This window comes from Suncus etruscus, chromosome 4, assembly GCF_024139225.1.
Source record: "Suncus etruscus isolate mSunEtr1 chromosome 4, mSunEtr1.pri.cur, whole genome shotgun sequence".
In the NCBI taxonomy this organism is placed as follows: domain Eukaryota; kingdom Metazoa; phylum Chordata; class Mammalia; order Eulipotyphla; family Soricidae; genus Suncus; species Suncus etruscus.
In genome coordinates, this window is record NC_064851.1 from 4,395,780 (window position 1) to 4,416,407 (window position 20,628).

The window sequence follows — 20,628 nt, forward strand, 5'->3', positions numbered from 1 at the left end:
ACCAACTTCAGAGTTGATGAAGTCTGGTGGACTCATGGAACAGATCACCATGGCCAAAGGAAAAGAGGCATAGAAAGAATGAAGGGGAAAAAAAGATGTCTTGGGCATCAAAGGAAGATAATCTTAGATCCTGCACTTATAAATCACTCCTGGCAGGTTCCGAGGGACCAGTTGGGATGGGGGGAGGATAAAACCTGGGTCAGACATGTGCAAGGCCTCCCTAAGGTGGTATTGCTCTGACCCCACCAAAAAATAACTTCATTTTCTTTTTATTCCAGCTGAAGACTGTTGGGTCCTTCTTTAGCTCCAGAACAAATATAGCAAATACAAGTCGGGCCCAAATTCAAAAGTTACCCCCTTGATTCTCATTCATATATTTTTCATATATATTCATTCCATAGAATTCTATCTCCAAACCTTCCTGGCAGTTGTTGGTTCTTTTTTTTAATAATAATATCTTTATTTAAGCACCATTATTACAAACATGTTAGTAGTTGGGTTTCAGTCATAAAAAAGGAGCACTCCCTTCACCAGTGCAACATTTCTATCACCAATGCCCCCCATCTCTATTCTCCCCCACCCCCTGCCTGTATTTGACACGGGCATTCTATTTCTCTCACTCTCTACCATTGTCATATTAGTTGTTAGTGTAGTTATTTCTCTAATTGCACTCACCACTCTTCGTGGTAAGCTTCAAGATGAGGACTTGTCCTTCCAGCCCTCATCTCTCTTGTCTCTGGGTATTATTACCATACTATCTTTTATTTTTCTTAAATCCCACAGATGACAGTGTCCATCTCTCTCCCTCCGACTTATTTCACTCAGCATAATAGTCTTCATGTCCATCTATATATAGAAAAAATTTATGACTTCATTTTCTTAACAGCTGCATAGTATTCTATAGTGTATATGTTCCATCATTTCTTTAGTCACTCATCTGTTGTCAGACATCTGGGTTATTTCCAGATTCTGGCTATTGTAAATAGTGCTGCAATAAATATAGGTGTACAGAAGGCATTTTTGTGTTGTAGGAACTTTTGAGTTCCTAGGGTATATCCCAGGAGTGGTATAACTGGATCATATGGGAGCTCAATTTCCAGTTTTTTGCGTAATCTCTATATTGTTTTCCACATTGCTGGACTAGATGGCATTTCCTACTAGCAGTGAATTAGAGTTCCTTTCTCCCCATATCCCTGCCAGCACTGATTGTTCTTGGTTTTTATGATATGTGCCAGTTTCTGTGGCGTGAGATGGTACCTCATTGTTTTGAGTGAATCCTTTTGCAGAGCTCAGTGTAGCATTTGGATTCCCATGAAAACAAGTCAATCACACACACACACACACACACACACACACACACACACACAGGCAGTGGGAAGCCTAGGAGATTCTGTCTGGTGGGCTAAAGTCAAGTCTTAAAATCACAGCACTGAGATGGGAAATCATGGTGGTCCTGATGATGGTGAGACTGGTTCTCTGCTAAACCCCTAAATGGCATTCTGGGCCTAAATGAGGGACTATTTCACCCAAGAACGAAGTTTTCTGGTGGCTTGATGTGGACAGGTGTATCATCTAGAACAGTGGGAACAACAGAACAGCGTAGGGTAGACCAATGCAGACAAGGAAGATACTGATGAATGTTGACTTAAATATTAATTATAGAGTCCTTGATGATGCATAGAGTGGATGGATGGTGCCTGCTGCTACTTTTGGCAAGTGGGTTGGAGGATTCAGGGTAATGGCGAAGAAATAATCCACAGCAGCCATATTCAGGAGACTTCAGCTTTATTAGAAGGCCCTAACAGCCTTGTGCGTATCTCACATGGCTTCTAAGTTAAGCAGCCTCTCTGCACCCAACCTGTGTCTCGTCTCCCCATCCTGCATTTTCCTGCTCAGTCTCCCTCTCACCTTTGAGGCAACCCCTTTATTAGCAACCACAGACCCCTCCCATCCAGGTAAGATAGGCAGGAAGTTGGGGGAAGGGTTACAGATGAGCTTTGTCCATGTGTCAAGAACCTCAGTGAGAAGGAAGAAGAAGCCACAGCCTGGTCAAGCTGCTGCTCCAAGGGAAGGTTCATCATGGGATCCAGGACGCCACTTCCCACTCTGAGATTAATCTCTGGCTTGGAAAACACAGACCTTACAGTTGGTGAGGTCTGGTGGACTCTTGCAACTGTGCACCCCTGGCCAAAAGAAAAGAGGCCTAAAAATAATGAAAAAAGAAAACCAGCAGGAGGTCTTGGGCATCAAAGGAAGATAATCCACTGAGTATACAAGGAGAAACTTTAATGAGACAGCACCCCATGCAACTCACTGAGGTGCACAGCAACTTGAGTTCTTCTTTTTATACAAGGTCTGTTACTCCCTTCCTCCAACTTCCTGCCTGGCTCACCTGGAGAGGCAGACCTGCCCACATCTGGGAGGGGTCCGTGGTTGCTAATAAAGGGTTGCCTCAGGGGCAGCAGGGGGATTGAGAGAGATTAAGCGAGATTGAGAAGCAAGAAGAAGCAAGATGGAGGGAGAAAAGACTGGTTTGAATGCAGGGCTGCTTATATGGAGCAGGTTTAAAAGGTTTAAAAGCTTAGGAGCCACATATGGTGGCTAGGGCCTTAGTAAAGTTGATGTCTCCTGAAACCTGATTGCCTGTGGATCATTTCCTCGTTGCTACGCTGACCGGCAGAGAAAGGCCTATTCATCCATCTTACCATTCAGGACTCAATAATTAATACGTTTTTCAACAAAGGTCCATCATGTGATCAATAAGAAAGATTGAGTCTTGTGATTGAGATTATAATTGAGTCCCTAATGTAGAAATGTCTTTTTTCCTAACATCTCTGTTCAGTAACCACCATGAAGAGGGTGTCACTGTTTTTCACTTCCATTTGGGAAGTTGGGGAAACTGCTAGAACATCTTTGTCCCAGATTTGTTCCTACCTAACTTCCTGCTGTGTCCCTGCTTCTTGGCTGCTGGATCTTCCAGTCACAGACTCTGTGCTTGACTCAATATCTTTGTCTGGAGTATAAAGACTCAGCTCTGAACAGACCCAACAAGGAACACCTGGATACTAATGAAATTCAGTCCATGAATGATGTCCTGGGTGACTTGGAACTGTGCTGAATGAGACTCAGCCAATAGGCACAAGCAGATGACAGCTGGTAGTGTGAGAGTGGCCTCAGAGCCCATGTTTTGTGGGAGTTCATGTTCACTCATGGCCACAATTTATGGATCTGGAAATCCTGATGTTCGATGTCTCTGAACTCCCTCCCCAGAATGTCAGAGGTAAAACCTGTTTGGCATTCACATGCCCCACATGTGTGAATACAATGTGTGAATGAACACCCTCACCCCTTGTCCAATCCCAGGGGGAACTAGAGCAAAGGCACAGGTTTATCTCTTGCCTCTCAAAGAGGGGGATCAGGACCCTCCAGAAATGTCCTGACAACTCCACCACTGTAAAATAAATCCCCAATGCTTATGATATCATCTCACCTACCATGTTTCCACCTCCAGGCAGATGGGTCTGATGCAGATAGGGTAGTTGTGAAGAATTAATAAACCAAGCCAGTCAGGAGAGAAATATGTCGTCAGTCTCTCTGCCCGCCAAAACCAGACTACCTTTACTTTACCTTTATTCAGTACAAATGCAACCAGGTGGGGGAGGATGGAACAAGATTGAGGTGAACTTTTACATATCAAAGGGCTAGGTGACAAGGAAAGAGGAAATTGGAGGAATAACTTTGTTTCTTCTTTCCAATCAACCTATTCCTACACAGCTTTGGGGATTTAACAAAAATTTCTTTATTGCTTTAGGCTCCCATGGTGCGCTCCCCCATGGATCAGCCATTAAGCTTTGGCACAATGACAGGGGCAGCAGTGGCACCATTAGTATCAAATATCATAAACTAAGCAAAACAAACTATGCAAAGACCATGGTGACTTGACACAAGAAAGGTAGTGCAAGAGAAATCAGAAGCAATGAGTTCCCTCTTGCTGGAAGGTGAGAGGATCTCCTGTGAGGCCCTCATTGCTTCTCCTATATTTCCACATCTCTTCTCTCAGCTCTCTCCCATTTGCAAATTTGTCCTCTGATGCCCTTTGCAATGCTCTTTATTGTCTTCATGTTCTGAGAGTCTTTTTTCAGTTCAAATTAAAGTTTCTCTTCACTGTGTTCACTCCATCCACATCTTCTTCCCTCATCTCTGATCCCCTCCCCAGTCTTCTGTTGTAATCCTCCCTTCCTGAGTGTGCTAAGCAACAGAAATGACAGTCTTTGACCCCCAAGTTCCCAATCTTAAAACTCCCACCTTATTCCCTTAACAAGGTTATCTCCTCATCTTGGCCCCCACGTGTGACTCTGCTCGCTGGGCTATTATGAATTATTCGAATCCATCTGCAGCCTCTCATACACCTCCTTGAGCTCCTTCAATAAGGTTTCTAAAGCCTGGGCTCTCTGCCTCAGTTTCTTCCCGGTCTCTGTCTTTGCCCCATACAATAATTTCTTTGACTCTTCCACAATGCTGTATATATCCACCAGAATGGTGAAACCTGTGGTGACCCCATACCAGATTCGGGTTCCCCAAGTTATTTCCTCAGGAATTTCTCCAAACACTCTTTCTATCAGTGAGTTATGTCGGCTCCAAAGCAACATCGCTAAGTTAGGGTTGACCCTAGACAACCTAAGCGCACGGATATGACTGGCAACACGCTTCAGGACACTGTAACTGTTGGATGCAGAACCTACTCTCTGTCCACAATCATCCATGACTTCAAAGGCCAGCTTCAGTGGCTCAATTCCAGTCGATTCCCGGCGTTCGATTTCTGCTTCAATTCTACCCTCATCTCTATGTTCCTCGACACTGGTGGCTACCGTTGAGGCGGTAGCCACTACCCCCAGAAAAAGCCCAAATCCTGCAACTGCCAAACTGATCCCTGCAGTAACAGGTGCCAGATTTATGCCCACAAGACTCAGGATGCCAGACAATAGGCCTGTAGTGTCTGCTGCCAGGTAGGAGATGGTAGTGTCTTTGTGGAGCTTATCCAGCCTGTCCGCAAATGAATAGAGCTGGGCTGTGTACTCCTCCGTTGCCATTTTGACTTGAGGATATAATTTCAAAAACCTTTCCCTGTAGTGATGTTCTTCTTGTGGCTTCTCTATGAAATCTGTGCCTTTGGCAGTCTTCTGGTTTTTCAGACCTTCCCGCAATTCCCGTGCCTCATCCCTGGAAGAAAGAAAGTAGAATAACACCAGATTTACATTCTGGGAATCAGGCTAGACAAGGACCATCTTCCATAAATTAGAAAAAAAAATTTACTAGAAAGCAAAGTGAAAATATTGTGCACACAAAAACATTTTTTCTGTCACTTTAAATCCTCTATAGAAATTATTCCATCGGGCCCGGAGAGATAGCACAGTGGCATTTGCCTTGCAAGCAGCCGATCCAGGACCAAAGGTGGTTGGTTCGAATCCCGGTGTCCCATATGGTCCCCCGTGCCTGCCAGGAGCTATTTCTGAGCAGACAGCCAAGAGACACCCCTGAGCACCGCCGGGTGTGGCCCAAAAACCAAAAAAAAAAAAAAAAAAAAAGAAATTATTCCATCAAAGAAGATTTAAGGATCATCATCTTGAGAACCTCTGAAGCATTAAGTAAAAAGGCATCTCTCAAGACTCAAGTGGTAGCACAGTGGTAGGTTGCATGCGGCTGACCCAGGACGGACACAAGCTCGATCCCTGGCATCCCATATGGTCCCCCAAGCCAGGAGCGATTTTTGAGCACAGAGCCAGGAGGAACCCCTGGGCACCACCAATGTGGCCACAAAAGTAAATAAATAAATAAATGAAGAAACATCTCTCTCAAGGACAGGTGAGCACATCAGCAGAGCAGGCATTGTAGAGTAGTAGGAACTTGGCTGGGAGAGAGAGAATCTTTATTCTGGGTATTTCATATGGAGAATGTGTTTAGTCACAGTGAGAACCACCTATGTAAATAGAGGCCTTTGAATTATGTAGTCCTCATATATACTTCCCAAAGCATGGTACAGATCTAATACAATCCCTCTAAGGATACCCTTGACATTTTTTCAAAAAAGTGGACCAAACACTCCTGAAATTATCTGAAAAATAAACATTCATGAATAACTAAAACAACCCTTGGGGGAAAAGATGAAATCAATGGTCTTTTGGAAGAGTAAGTCCTTGACCTGCCCATAACAAAGTTCTATGAGTTAGTTTAGCTGAAATCTCTCTACTCATGCCGTCCCTCCAGGAAGTTTCCTGGAACTATTCCTTCACACTGCTTATATTTGTAAAATTGCTTAATTTTGTAATTAAGTTTTTGTAAAATTTTATAAAATTTTGTAAAATTTATAAAGAAAATTTTGGTAAACTGCAAAATCTTATATGTTTTTTGTAAATTTTGTAAGTTAAAGTTATGTAAAACCAGTACTTATGAATAAAGACTTAGATTCAGCTCATTCTGAATAAGGGACACTTCCAGGTCAATATTCTTCAATTAGTGTTGCATAAAATAATTAACGATGGGGCTGGATGGCGGTGGATGGAGGCCTTTGTGCTTAGGCCCCAGCCACGTGGCTTCATTCCCATCCAGCTGGCGGATTCCAGGCCCAGATAATCGGCGTAATCAAGACTCACTCACCGGCAGGCTTCAGGAAGCATTAACTTTATTCATACCCTATTCACCACATGTGTGTGGCCTATCTCATAACCTTTAAGCACTAGTTATTCTTGGCCCTGCATCTAAACTCCTTTCAGCCATCTTCCTCAGAGCGCCCAGCAGCGCAGAAAGGGCCAAGAGCCAAAAGGGCAACAAGCCAAAAAAAGGGCCCGAATTCCCTTGGTCCAAGCCTTATCTACCTTTTCCCCGACCCCTCCCAGGAATGGGAGGGTCTAGCAGGTAAGGTTACACCTACTATCCGGTTCCCAAGACCCCTCCCAGAAAAGGGTGGGTCTAGGGTCTTAAATAGGTACACCCACAAATTAGTTCTTTTCCCCATATAGAAAAAGGGACTTAGGGCCGGAGAGATAACATGGAGGTAAAGCGTTTGCCTTGCATGCAGAAGGTCAGTGCTTCGAATTCCAGCATCCCATATGGTCCCCTGAGCCTGCCAGGAGTGATTTCTGAGCATAGAGCCAGGAGTAACCCCTGAGCGCTGCAGGGTGTGACTCAAAAACCAAAAAGAAAGGAAAGAAGGAAGGAAGGAAGGAAGGAAGGAAGGAAGGAAGGAAGGAAGGAAGGAAGGAAGGAAGGAAGGAAGGAAGGAGGGGAGGGAGGGAGGGAGGAGGAGGGGGGAGGGGGAGGGAGGGAGGGAGGGAGGGAGGGAGAGAGAAAAGACAGTGATACTTCCTGAAGACAAGAGACCAGCGATGTCTCAATCCCTCCCAGACTCTGCATTTCTTCCCCACTTCATTTTAACCTGCATATCATCCATGAAATAAATGATAACTATGAGTATATCAACTTTCAGTTGAGTCAGTGAACAATTCTAGGGAAAAATTTGAAAGGCAATTTGAAAGATTCTACCCAAAAACAAAAGACAGTGGGGAGATGATGTCCAGAGACAATAGAGATGAGGATTAGGCGGACCAGTCCATAATAAGAAGCTTGCCACGAACAACAGAGTGTGCAGTTAGATTAGAGAAGGTTCTAATATGAAAGGGACATTTACTTAATGCACCCCTTCATTGGTGTTAGTACAAATTACTATATCAAAAAGGAAATGAGAGAGGCCGGAGAGATAGCCTGGAGGTAGAGCGTTTGCCTTGCATGCAGAAGGAAGGTGGTTTGAATCCCGGCATCCCATATGGTCTCCCGAGCCTGCAAGGGATGATTTCTGGGCGTAGAGCCAGGAGTAACCCCTGAGCGCTGCCAGGTATGACCCAAAAATTTTAAAAAAATAAAAAAAAATGAGAGAGAGAAGTAAAATGTCTGCCCTAGAGGCAGGTGGTACAAGGTGGGTGGAAGAGAATAGGACATCAGGAAGGGTGAGAGGGAAATTGTTGACATTGGTGGTGGAAAATGTGGCGTGGCAAAGATTGTTACACATTGTATTATTGTAAGTCAATCATGAACAACTCTATCTGTGGGGGGAAAATGTTTTATGAACAACCTTGTAACCATGATGTTTAAATAAAAAAATATTTAAAAAAAAGAATGGCTAGAACTAAATATCCAAGTCATAGAGACAACAATGAAATCATGAGCTCCAAACTTTAACAACCAAACTTAAAAGTGGACCTCGTATGGTGATAGGATGGAACTGGACGTGTGGCATGGGAGAGACTCTGGGAACATTGGTAAAGGGAGATTGATGCTGAGAGTGAAAAGGGAAATCAGCCCCCCCCCACCAACCTTGGCGGGTGTCCTGCCCCTTAAGGAAGTCGTCACTACCTTGGCTCCACCCTTAAGGAAGTCGTCACTGCCTCGGCCCCACCTCTACCCCTACCTCACGAATCATTGGTGTTATCGTAGCGGAAGTCCAGCCCTCAAGGACTCTTCTTCCCCTCCCACTTCCCATCCTATATAAGGGGGTAACGAGGGACCCACGAGGTCTTTGGTTCTGGTGGGAATTCATAGACCCTGACCATTCATAATGGTCAGTATTAAAAGCACTTTTTAAAGCATCTGCTGGAACTCATAAGCCTCTTCATTTCTTTGCGCCGGGCAGCTAAAATTAGGACTTCCGGACCTTTCATTTTGGCGAGCCACCAGGAGTCCTCACTCATTCTGCCCGGCACAAAGCTATGAAAAGGTGTCTGGTGAGTTCTGATGTGTGTATGTGTGTGTGTGAGCACGCTTTGCTTCGTGTCTGTCTTAGTCTGAGATTATGTTGTATTCTGTGTCCAGTGGGAAGCTAGCTTTGTGGTGGCTTGGCTAATGTTATGAGCTTTTTGCTCGATGTGGAAACCGAGTGAGTGATAGCAGACTTTGTATAATAGGAGGGTTCGAGTCCCTCGCGTGACTTAGGGATCTTCCACCTGATGTGTTTCCGGGATTGGAGTCCCCACCTGACGCGTATTTCCAGGTGACAGTGAGTTGACGAACTCTGGCTGCTTAGGTCACAACCCTGGTGGTACCCCAGGGGTTCAGTAAAAGCAGCGGAAAGACGTTTCCGGGCTGCTGGAGAGGTTGTCTGCCTGTGATTTGTGGAGCTCAAGAACTTGGTCATTGGCATAGTTGTCTGTCTAGAATTTATTGTGGGCTGCAGAGATTACTTAAACGCATTTTGCTTGGTTATTTGTGGCGCCAATGTCTGTCTGTCTGTCTGTTTGTTTCTTGTCTGTGTGTTCTATGTTTTTTTTGGTCTGACCACGGGACGCCCGACCCCCTCTCAAGGGCCGACCCCTGGGAAAAGGGGCCGACCGCCGGTGAGCCCGCGTCTCCCTCGCCCGTCAGTCGTCCCAGCAGCAGAACGGGCGATCCCCGCCGCCTGCGGCGCGACAACAGGGCGCCCGAAACCCGTTCCCCCCCCAACCAGGAAGCGGGCGCGTGCAAGGTCCACGCTAGGGACTTGGCGGGGGGTGTTGGAAATTGCAAATCCCAGATTTCTCAAATGGCCATCGGGAATAAATTTTCCTGGAGAATTTCTGAACTTTGCAATTCCCCAACTATCCTGCCATGCGTTCAGGCCAAAAAGAGCAACTGGCCGTTTTTTTTTTTTCTAGCCGAAAAAAAAAAAAATGCTTTTTAAACTCACCACGTGGTGAAGAAATTCACCACGCCCCAGGGCAAACTATTGTCCTCCCAGCTTCACCTGGCTGAGGAATGTAGGTCATTTACATATCAAAGAAAAATCTAGCAAATGGTTTGGAAGTCAAAAAAAAAATTAATAAGAAAATGTTGCAAATTACTGTTGTTATTTTTGTTTGTTTTTCGGTGCACGTGAAAATTTTTAGCAGCGGAACCACTGCAAAAGAATGAGTGGCGAAGCTTAAAAAAAAAAAAAAAAAAAAAAAGGGAGGAAAAAGAGAAGAAGCCGAATGGTAGGGCGTTTGCCTTGCATGCAAAAAGGAAAGTGGTGTAAAAGAAATTAAAAATGTGTAATAAAAAATGTGTATAATCAATCTAAATAATTATTAATATGTCTCTAGGTTAAAAAAAAATGTAAATGTTTTTAAGCATGTTCTACCAAAAGTAGTAAGTATTCATTCTTTCTGGTTTTCAACATTAATTTGTGTAAAGTAAATTCCTGGTGTTTTCTGTTTAAAAAACTAAATGAATTTCTATATTTAGAATTAAGCATAATTAAAATATTATTTTGCGATTTTTCATTATATGTTACCAAGAACATTAATATTTGTATCACAGGAGGTTTTATAAAATTGGTCATGGTTTTATTTAAAAATGTATAAAATGTTTCGTTGCAGAAAAAAAATTCTAAAATTATCTAAGTAATTTAAGTAATATTTGCTTTTTCTCTTCTCCCAGAACCTTTTAGTACTATTTATGTCATGGCATCATGTTGCTTTGCACAGAATACAAGCAAATGGCTTTTCTCTCTGCATGAGGAGTAGTCCTCATGCAAACAGAAAATCAAAAAATTAGTGAGGGAACCCCAAAAACCTCTTTTAGAGGAATAATTGGAGTTGAGGCGGTGTGACAAGCAGGCACCGGCGAAAAACTGAAATAAATGGCCTGAGTAAGGAAATTGAAGATTTTCCTAGAAGATCATCACAGCCTGCTCTCTCCCTCAAGCTCAGAAGAGAATTCGAGGTCAGTCTCTTCCAAACCTGGAGAGGAGTGGAACAGACGAATCACCTCTAAAATTCCTGCAAAGGGTGAGATGCCCAGCCAGAAGAACCTCATGCTGAACCGACCAACTCATCAGCCAAACCTTAGTGACTGACATGAAAAACCCTGCTGTGTCTACAACCTATCCTCAGAAAAGTTCTGTAAGTAATGGGGGTGCCCCAGATGGAGATTTCTCCAACAGTGCTGTATATGTGCAAAGGAAAAAGCCAAGTTATTCAAATACCGGGTAAGGTACAAGGTAAAGGTGGAGAGAAAAACCATTTTTGGTAGCTAATTAAAATTCTAGTGGGCCTAACTTAAAACCCACTTCTTTGAAGTAACTTATGTAAAAATGCTCTTACTAGTTGTATTAAATCATAAATTGCAAATGCAAATGTTAGTCTAACTGAAGTAACTCAAAACTGTTTATTCATAATGCTATTATGCTTTGTTTTCTGTTAATTAATTTGTGCTATCATTACAGACAATAAGAACAGCTATGCCATTCAAGTTGTGCTATTTACTGCTCCAAGGCCTGAGTGGGTTAAGTAATATTCCCCTGTATAATTAATCTAATCCTTTTCAGGTGTTAAAACTGCAAAAGTGAACCAGTTAACTGCTCCTTTAGGGAAATATGAGATTTCACCCTATCTAAAGATTGAAACTGCAGTCCCCTGTCAGCCTGAAGTAGCTACAGAAGATTAATCTTCGACCACGTTCCCTCTAATAACTTCTAGGGTAATGAAATCTCTAAAGCAAAATGGTCATCAGAAAAAGCTATAAGGGAAATAAGGGGAAAAGAAAGGCCACAGGAATTAATAAGCCAAGTTAACTACTAAGAATAACATTATGCCTATCTATCCCAGAGGTTAAAGCAGGTAGCAAAAATTATGCTTCTCTTGGTAATGTTAAAAGTAAAACAGTCATTAATAAAAATAAAATTTCTTCATCTCTGTCTAACCCAGTGCAGGAAAGGCAACTGAAGTTTAGGGCTCTCTACCCCAACAGCTGTTTAAGTTGCAGAAATGAAGAAAAGAAAGCAGAAACCTCCTTATTTTCGTTGTGGAATTCACAGCCTATGTAAAAAGAACTGCTGTCAAGGTGAACTGCATGCTTCCTGGGTTCACGCCTTCCATCTAAAACCTGAAAAGTGAAGCACACTGAGGATCCTCTCAAGATACGGGTCCGGCGGGCACACTTCAGCCCTAATGCACTCACTAACTCTGAAAATGCTCTCCCTGGCACTTGCTAAGGAAGGGCTCGAACTGCTTACCTCCGGTCCTCTACTTCCCATGTGTGTGTTTGGGGGGCCAGAATGGGTGTATAAAGCAAAACCTCAGCCTTTGCCTCCCTCTTGGGGGTGGGGGGAAAATTGGCCTCTGGCTGTCCCTGTCTGACTAGGTAATCTAATACCCCTACTGGGGCCCCTCCTAAGCCTTTTTACTTCTGGTAGCCATTGGCCCATGCAGGGTTAGCTCATGCAAATAATTATAACCAGTAATATCAAAAAGTAAAGGCCCCAAATCACATTGGCTTCTAGGATTAGAAGCCTCCAGTACAAGAAGTGGGGATTGAAAAGGGAAATCAGCCCCCCCCCCCACCAACCTTGGCGGGTGTCCTGCCCCTTAAGGAAGTCGTCACTACCTTGGCTCCACCCTTAAGGAAGTCGTCACTGCCTCGGCCCCACCTCTACCCCTACCTCACGAATCATTGGTGTTATCGTAGCGGAAGTCCAGCCCTCAAGGACTCTTCTTCCCCTCCCACTTCCCATCCTATATAAGGGGGTAACGAGGGACCCACGAGGTCTTTGGTTCTGGTGGGAATTCATAGACCCTGACCATTCATAATGGTCAGTATTAAAAGCACTTTTTAAAGCATCTGCTGGAACTCATAAGCCTCTTCATTTCTTTGCGCCGGGCAGCTAAAATTAGGACTTCCGGACCTTTCAAGAGTAGGATTGATTCTGACACATTATATGTCTAAAATCCAACTATGAATAACTTTGTAAATCACTATGCTTTAAATAAAAAAGAAAAAGAGGGGCCAAAGAGATAACAGAGTGGTAGGGAGTTTGCCTTTCATGATGGTGGCTCAAATTCCGGCATCTCATAGGGTCCCCTTGAGCCTGCCAGGAACGATTTCTGAGCACAGAGCCAGGAGTAACTCCTGAATGCCACCAAATGTGACCCAAAAACCAAAAAACAAAAAAATTTAAAAAAGAAAGATCCCATCCAACCTTTTGGTTGGTGTGAAAATTGTGTACAATCTGGAAGAGTGTCTACCCAATGACTGTTTTCTAACCCTTGGCATTCCAAATTCACAAATCCCAGGACCCTAGGAATACAGGAGTATTTTAATGATGCTAAGATGTCTAACACTAACGATGTCAAGTTTGTACCAAGATGAGACCCTGCGTGGCTCTCCTCCTTTAGAAGAAACTACTAGATCTTCCCAGAAGTTTTCAAATGTGAACACTTATTGGGCATTTACTGTCAAGGCATGCAACATGCATGTCTCCATTATAAAGGGAAAGCACACTCCAGATGTGTCTATTGGCTTTCCTGGTGAAGTGCCTACTTTTCTCCAAGAAATAATTCAGCTAGAAGGCCCGTCGGTGGAAGTCAATCATAACCCCTGCGTGGATTACTGGCTATATTTCTGACATGACTGTGACATTATATTTCTCTTTTCCTTTCATTTGACTTTGTCTCCTTTGCAAACTACAGAAATTCGGCCTTAGTTATCCTGCAGTCATAAAGAAATTTTAGCACCAGAGACCGCCAAAGTTCCCTGCTGGCTAAGTATATTTGCAACTCAAAGGTTGAATCCAGCCAGTTCCCAGCAATTTGTTTTTTCTGGTCTCAGGTTCAAGGTGGTAAACAATAGCTTCTGCCTTTCTTGAATTCTACTTTTCAGCAGGCTGCAAACCTTAATAGCAAAACCAGTTTTTCTTCTCTTGCTATTAGAAGCTTCTTGCAAAACCAGAACACCTCCTTTCTAAACTAGAACTTTCTCCCTTTCAGTCAAGGATTTCTTTTCACCTGTAGCGCTAGTTCTTTTGATATGTATATTCTAGGGCTTGGTATCTTCTCCTAAGATTCTCTGCCCTTTGTTCCCCTGGAAATACCTTGCATACCAGAGCTGTGCTTAAAAGACAACTGCCTGAAAAAATATATTTGTCTCTCGCCTGTACCACCTATGATGCAGATGTGGGTCCCCATACAATGCATTTTGTGTGGTCTCAATTATTTTATATTTCATATTCATCCATTCGTGTACCCGTTTTCCTCTCATGAAAGGACTCCGTCCCACTAGGATTGCTGAGAAGCAAGACGCCTGCAGCAATTTACAGCTTTTCAGGAATGGATGTAATTAATTTACCTTACTTTACTTAACTCCCAATAACATTAAAAAGGTGAAAAGAAGCTTCTTATACAAGCTTGTACAGGCTCATATAACCTAATTCCTTCATGATTTTTCTTTTTCTCAACCCCATTGCCAGCAAACGACGTAAGGGACATATTGCTCATGGTCTGTAAAGAATGGACCATCTCTACCCCAGCCACTAGCTATTACCTGGATGAGATGGGTTGTCTAGAAGAAAACCAGCTTGGGTGGCACAATGAGTGACATTCCTGGGCCCCCCACAGGTTACCTGGATAGTTCTGCTTCAGTCACAAACTTCTCCCACTCTTCATCTTTGCTCAGCAGGTACTTCAGGTCTTCTTTGTCTACTGCATTCAGGATATAGTGGATGGCGTCCTCGATAAAGCTACTTTCTAGAGGAGGAAAAAAAAGGATAAGCTGAGAGGGCTGAAGTGCAGCTTCCCTAAAATTGAGTCCAAGATGGTTCCATATGCAACTTTCCTGGGGCATTTCTGATAGCGACAGCTAATGTCAGGGAAGAAATGCATCTCCCCACTACAATTCTGATGTGATTATCAATTTATTTGGACTTAGTTCTTTATGGAGGCAAAAAAAAAAAGGTTAAAGTGACTTACAAGCATGAGACCCAAATCCAAGAATAAAGGTAATCATATCTTCCTTTCTGTCTCAGTCCAACACACCCCCAGCAGGGGCTGGAGCGATAGCAGAGTGGGTAGGGTGTTTGCCTTGCATGTGGCCCACCCAGGTTTGGTATCCCATATGGTCCATCACGCCTGCCAGGAGCTATTTCAAGGCACAGAGCCAGTAGCATCACTGACTGTGCCCCCCCCCCAAAAAAAAGAAAAGAAAAAACCAGGATACCCAGCAAAATCTCATATGAGCACAGAGAGATATGATGACCTTCTGCTCCCTAAAAAAGAGACCTCACCAGAAAACCAAGCCTTGCCAGCACCATGATCTTAGACTTTCAACCTTCAGAATTTAAGATACCACTTTGCTTGCCATCATGTAGAAGGAGCCTTTAGACATATGGAAGCAACTAGAGTGGCCATACCCTGGAGACAAATGCATTTCTATTCCACAGAAACCAGTCTGATGTTTTATTCAACGGGACTGATGTGGTGCTAATGTGAAGCTCAGGTAGGACCTGCTAAGGGTCAGATGGCTGCTGAAATGTATGAACTGAAACCTCATGATTTTCAGGAATTTTGAGATCATAGAGTTAGATAGAAGAATGGACATGAGTGTGTGTAATGTGTCATTCTCTCTCTGTGTTTCCTTTTTTTTTTCTTTTTTTGTCTTAGGGCTACTACTCCTGATGGCACTCAAGGGTTACTCCTAGATTTGTGCTCATAAAATCACTTCTGGCTGGCTCAGGAGCCATATTGGATGCTGGGATTGAACCCAGATCAGCCACGTTGCAAAGCAAATGCCCTACTGTTTCTCAATGTGTTGGGTTACAACTTTATTGTATTTCCTACTCTACACACAGAAAGAGGTAAGATCGGTGCCAAAATCTTAAGATCAGTAAAAAGAGTTCTGGCCTGAAGCTATCACGTCTGATAAGCAAGTACTTATAAAAAGCCATCACAGAGCAGGTATGACAACCCATCTGTGGAAAGAAGGAGGACAAGATTCCTGAGGAGGAGAGCACAGGAAAGTTGCTGTTTACATGCAATAGGGAGGCACCAGCCAAGTAAATACAGAATTAAAATTGATCCTCACAAGCAGGAGAGAGCATGGAGGTAAAGCGTTTGCCTTGCAAGCAGAAGGTCGGTGGTTCGAATCCCGGAATCCCATATGGTCCGCTGGAGTCTGCCAGAAGCGACTTCTGAGCATAGAGCCAGGAGTAACCCCTGAGCGCTGCCGGGTGTGCCCCCCCCCCAAAAAAAAAAAGAACCAAAAAAAATTGATCCTCAGAACACCAGAGGAGGTGCTATTCTCAAATACAGGTGAAGATGATAAGATCTACCAGGTCATACTGGTCAGAAGTCACTGGTCAGAATTGAGATGGTTCCAAGGAGAGCAGAAAGACCTCCTGGTAGAGTAAAAAAATGAAGGTTGGGCAGGAAGAGCCCCACATGCTACTCCTCTTCCTAGTCTCTGCCCACTTGAACATCTCTTCTCGATAGTATTTTGTTTTGTCTTTTAGAATTTTTTTGTTTGAGGGCCACACCCATGAAATGTCCCTTCTTTATAGCACCACCACAATTTCCCACAGGCATTAGCTGTACTTGTCTCATTTCTGGGTCATTCGAGGGATGCTAGGAGTCAGGCACCCAGACAGAAACACAGGAGCGATATGCTTCACAGATCCTAAGAAGGGTGACTCTCTGTTTGTTTAGGAAGACCCCCCTCCTTCTCTTGACTAATATAGGGGATACTCAGCCCAGAAGCACTTCCTCTGCATGAGGTATTCAGTAGAAAACAATCACAGTGACCAAGATGACAACCTGGGTCCATGACTTCGCGGTATTCCACGGGATCCACTGCACTCAGTTGTCTGTATTGAAATCAGAAGAACTGTGACTCTACCCTGGGGAAGAAATAAAAAAGGCGAGGTCTAATGTGAGTGACTTGGCAACAGGGACTAGGACGGAGAGGGGTCTAGGCTTCATTCACCCAGATGAGAAAATACTCTGAAAAACACATGTTTCTCTGTCTCCTATTGTAGAATAACAGCCCTTGGATGGGGCTGGATGGTGATGAATAGATGAAGGGGCCTTTCTCCTCCAGCTCGGACCACCTGTCTGCAACCCCCTCCAGCCACTGGGTTCAGGATAGCGGAGGGGAGAAAACTCACAAGCAATCGGGCTTCAGGAGATATCAGCTTTATTCAGGGTCCTAGCCACCATGTGTGTGGCCTCTAATCTTAAACCTATTTAAGCATGTTCTCTTCAGCTTGCCCTGCTTCTTCTTCCGTTCCTCTTGCTGAATCCATCATCCAGATCTGTCTCCACCCCTGAGGCAAAACCTTGTTAACCACTAAAGACCCCTCCCAGAAATGGGCAGGTCTTATTAGCAGGTAAGGTTACAGGATGAATAGGGGATGGACTAACATCCTATCTCTGGAACTATTTCCTGACATTTCTCAACCATATAAATAGCCCAGCTTCACTACAACTGATGAAAGATGCTGGTCTTTAGGCTGAAAATGCTGGGGTGCTCTCAGGAGGGAGGTGAACTGAATCCTCCTCAACCTGCCAAAATCCGGGCAGCCACAAGCACAACTCACAGCTACCACTCTATAAACAGCTTCATGACTAATCTCTGAAGAGACACCAAGCTGATGAAATTGCCAAGTTTCAGGCTGAAAACTCTGGGGCATTGTGGGGTAGTCAGAATTTTATTTCTTTTGTTTTTGTTTCGGGGCCACACCCAGTGATGCTCAGGGGTTATTCCTGACTATGTGCTCAGAAATCGCTCCTGGCTTGGGGGACCATATGGGACGCTGGGGATGGAACCAAGGTCCATCCTAGGCTAGCTCGTGCAAGGCAGATGCCCTATTACTGCTCCATTGCTCCAGCCCCTATAAAAATATTATTTAGGGGCCGGGAAGGTGGCGCTAGAGGTAAAGGTGTCTGCCTTGCAAGCGCTAGTGTAGGACGGACCTCGGTTCGATCCCCCGGAGTCCCCAAAACAGGCAGGAAGGAGGGTGGGAGGGAAACTAGGGACATTGGTGGTGGGAAATGTCCACTGGTAAAGGGGATTGGACATTATTTGAAACTCAATCATGAACTATTTTGTAACCATGGTGCTTAAATTAATAATTATTATTTTTTTTTTTTGGTTTTTGGGCCACACCCGGTAACGCTCAGGGGTTACTCCTGGCTATGTGCTCAGAAGTCGCTCCTGGCTTGGGGGACCATATGGGACACCGGGGGATCGAACCGCGGTCCGTCCAAGGCTAGCGCAGGCAAGGCAGGCACCTTACCTCTTGCGCCACCGCCCGGCCCCAAATTAATAATTATTTTAAAAATCTGGGAAACTCAGTTCTCCTACCATGCAGGGCTGCACTCTGCTTAGTCCTTCCACCCTGCAGAACCCCTAGAAAGATCTCCTCACCTCCACCCCAGACCACATTCTTTCCAGCTTTCCTCAGCTCACCCTGTCCATGGGACCAAAACAAGAAGAATGGCATGGAGTGACTGGACACCACCATCGATCATTGCTTCTCCCCATCTTTATGTTCCTGATCCCCACCTCACCCCACCCTCACACTGGTTTCAGTCTAAGCAGCTTTGGCTCAGTACCCAAACATTCCAGAGACTCTCTACACCCCAGCAGTTCCATGGTTGTGTGGACCAAATTCAGCAGCTTCCAGAATATACTGGAACAAAATAGTCCCTCTCCAACAAAGCCAATAGCTGGCATCTCCTCCTCGGAGAAGCCCTCCAGCATCTTCCCTGCAGAATTCACAGTGCCTGCTCTGCTCCCCTCAGAGAGAGGACCTGAGAGGTTGGGTCCCCACTTTGCCCATGGCTTCCCATCTTCATATGCTCTGTCTCTCCAAACATATCCTTAATGTCGGGCAGAGAGAGTTGGCTGGTGTCTAGCCTGACTCATTTCCACCTGAAATCACACCCTGATCTCCTCTCATCCTGTTTTGAGGACCTTATAAAAAGTCATGGTTGCCTCAGTGAAAGTACAAAGGTTAGGGAGTTTTCCTTGCACATGGTCAACTCAATCAGCATCCCATATGGTCACCCAACCACACCAGGAGTGATTTCTAAGCAAAGAACCAGGAGTAACCCCTGAGCACTTCCAAGTGTGCCCCCCCCAAAAAAATTAAATAAAAAGTCATGGTCATACCAACTCAAAAATGTAAACAGAAGAAACTGAATATAGACCCTCCATGAACAGAAGCCTAGATGGAAACAATGCTGGATACTGTCCCGTCCCGCGGGACTAAGTTATTCGTGGGGGCGAAGGGGACCAAGCCTAAAAGAGAATGGGTGGGAAAGAAAAGGGCGAGACCAAGCAAAGAAATCTGGTCAAGGTCTCAGTTTTATTATGCTGCGACAGTTCTTTTAAAAGCGGTTTTCAAATGGGACGGGGAAAGCAGAGGAGTAAAAAGGCAAACAGTCATACAAGAAATAGGGTACATCTTTTATCTTTATGAGCTAGTGCCAGTACTTTTTTTTTTTTTTTTTTTTTGGTTTTCGGGCCACATCGTTTGATGCTCAGGGGTTACTCCTGGCTAAGCACTCAGAAATTGCCCCTGGCTTGGGGGGACCATATGGGATGCCGGGGGATCGAACCTCGGTCCTTCCTTGGCTAGCACTTGCAAGGCAGACGCCTTACCTCTAGCGCCACCTCGCCGGCCCCAACAGGTCCATTTTTGTGTAAATGCAAGGAGTCTTTCTTAACTGTCACAACCGGTTCCTTATACAGATTAACAGATGTCAGCATAAGCATACTTCCTGGGACATTTAACCAAGAATAGTTGTTATTCCTTCTTAAAGCCCGGGGCAGGTTAAAAGAACCGAATGCCATAAGTCACGGATTCAAGCCACATAAGGTATGAAGAATGCAGGTAGCTATTTTGTGTGTCTGTCTCCTGACAGGATACTTCCACCATTGCCCACCTTATGTTAGCTCTAGCACAGGATTTTTTTCAAGTGCAAATTTCTATGGGACAAATCCTCTCCACGGAGAAAGAAGTCTCATTTCTGGTTTTCATGGGGCAGAAGTGCATATCCATGGGTGTTCAGGGTCTATTTCTGGCTCAGTGCTTGGGGGCACTGCTGGCAGTACTGGGGAGACCATATGTGGTGCCAGGGATGGAACCAGTAGCATAATGCAAGGCTTAACCCCTATACTACCTCTTGAGCCCAAGAAGGCATTTTTGACCTAAGGATCAAACTCGTGTTTATTCTTATCACCCCACCCAAGGGGCAGATTTGAGGGTATTTACAAATGAAAAGGGGGGAAATGCACCAGCAGAGAGCCAGGACTCAAGTCTTCCCACAACCTTTGGCATCCCACACTTACCTTTAATGCAAGTCGTTGATTGGTCATTATTCCTATAACCTTCCTTCCCATTGGCTCAACATGATTTTTGCTTGAAATCAATGTAATTACAATGAGAAGGCTGAAATAACGTAAATTTTCCTGTACTCCAGCTTGTTCCAGGTCCCTTCTAATAAGGGTGCAGGGTAGACCTCTCACTTGTTTTGTTAGATTGGAATTACTTTAAATGTTTGGAGGAAAGGGGCCTCCCTAAGCGGTGCTCAGGGGACTACAAGCCCCTCCAGGTAAAACTCAACCAGGCTGGAAGTTCAATGCTGAGTCTGGGATACATTATGTCTCTGCGTGGGACCACTGGGGATGTAGCAGTGCTCAAGGGCCTTAGGATTCTTTTTTTTGTTGTTGTTGTTTTTGGGCCACACCCGGCAGTGCTCAGGGGTTACTCCTTGCTGTCTGCTCAGAAATAGCTCCTGGCAGGCACGGGGGACCATATGGGACACCGGGATTCGAACCAACCACCTTTGA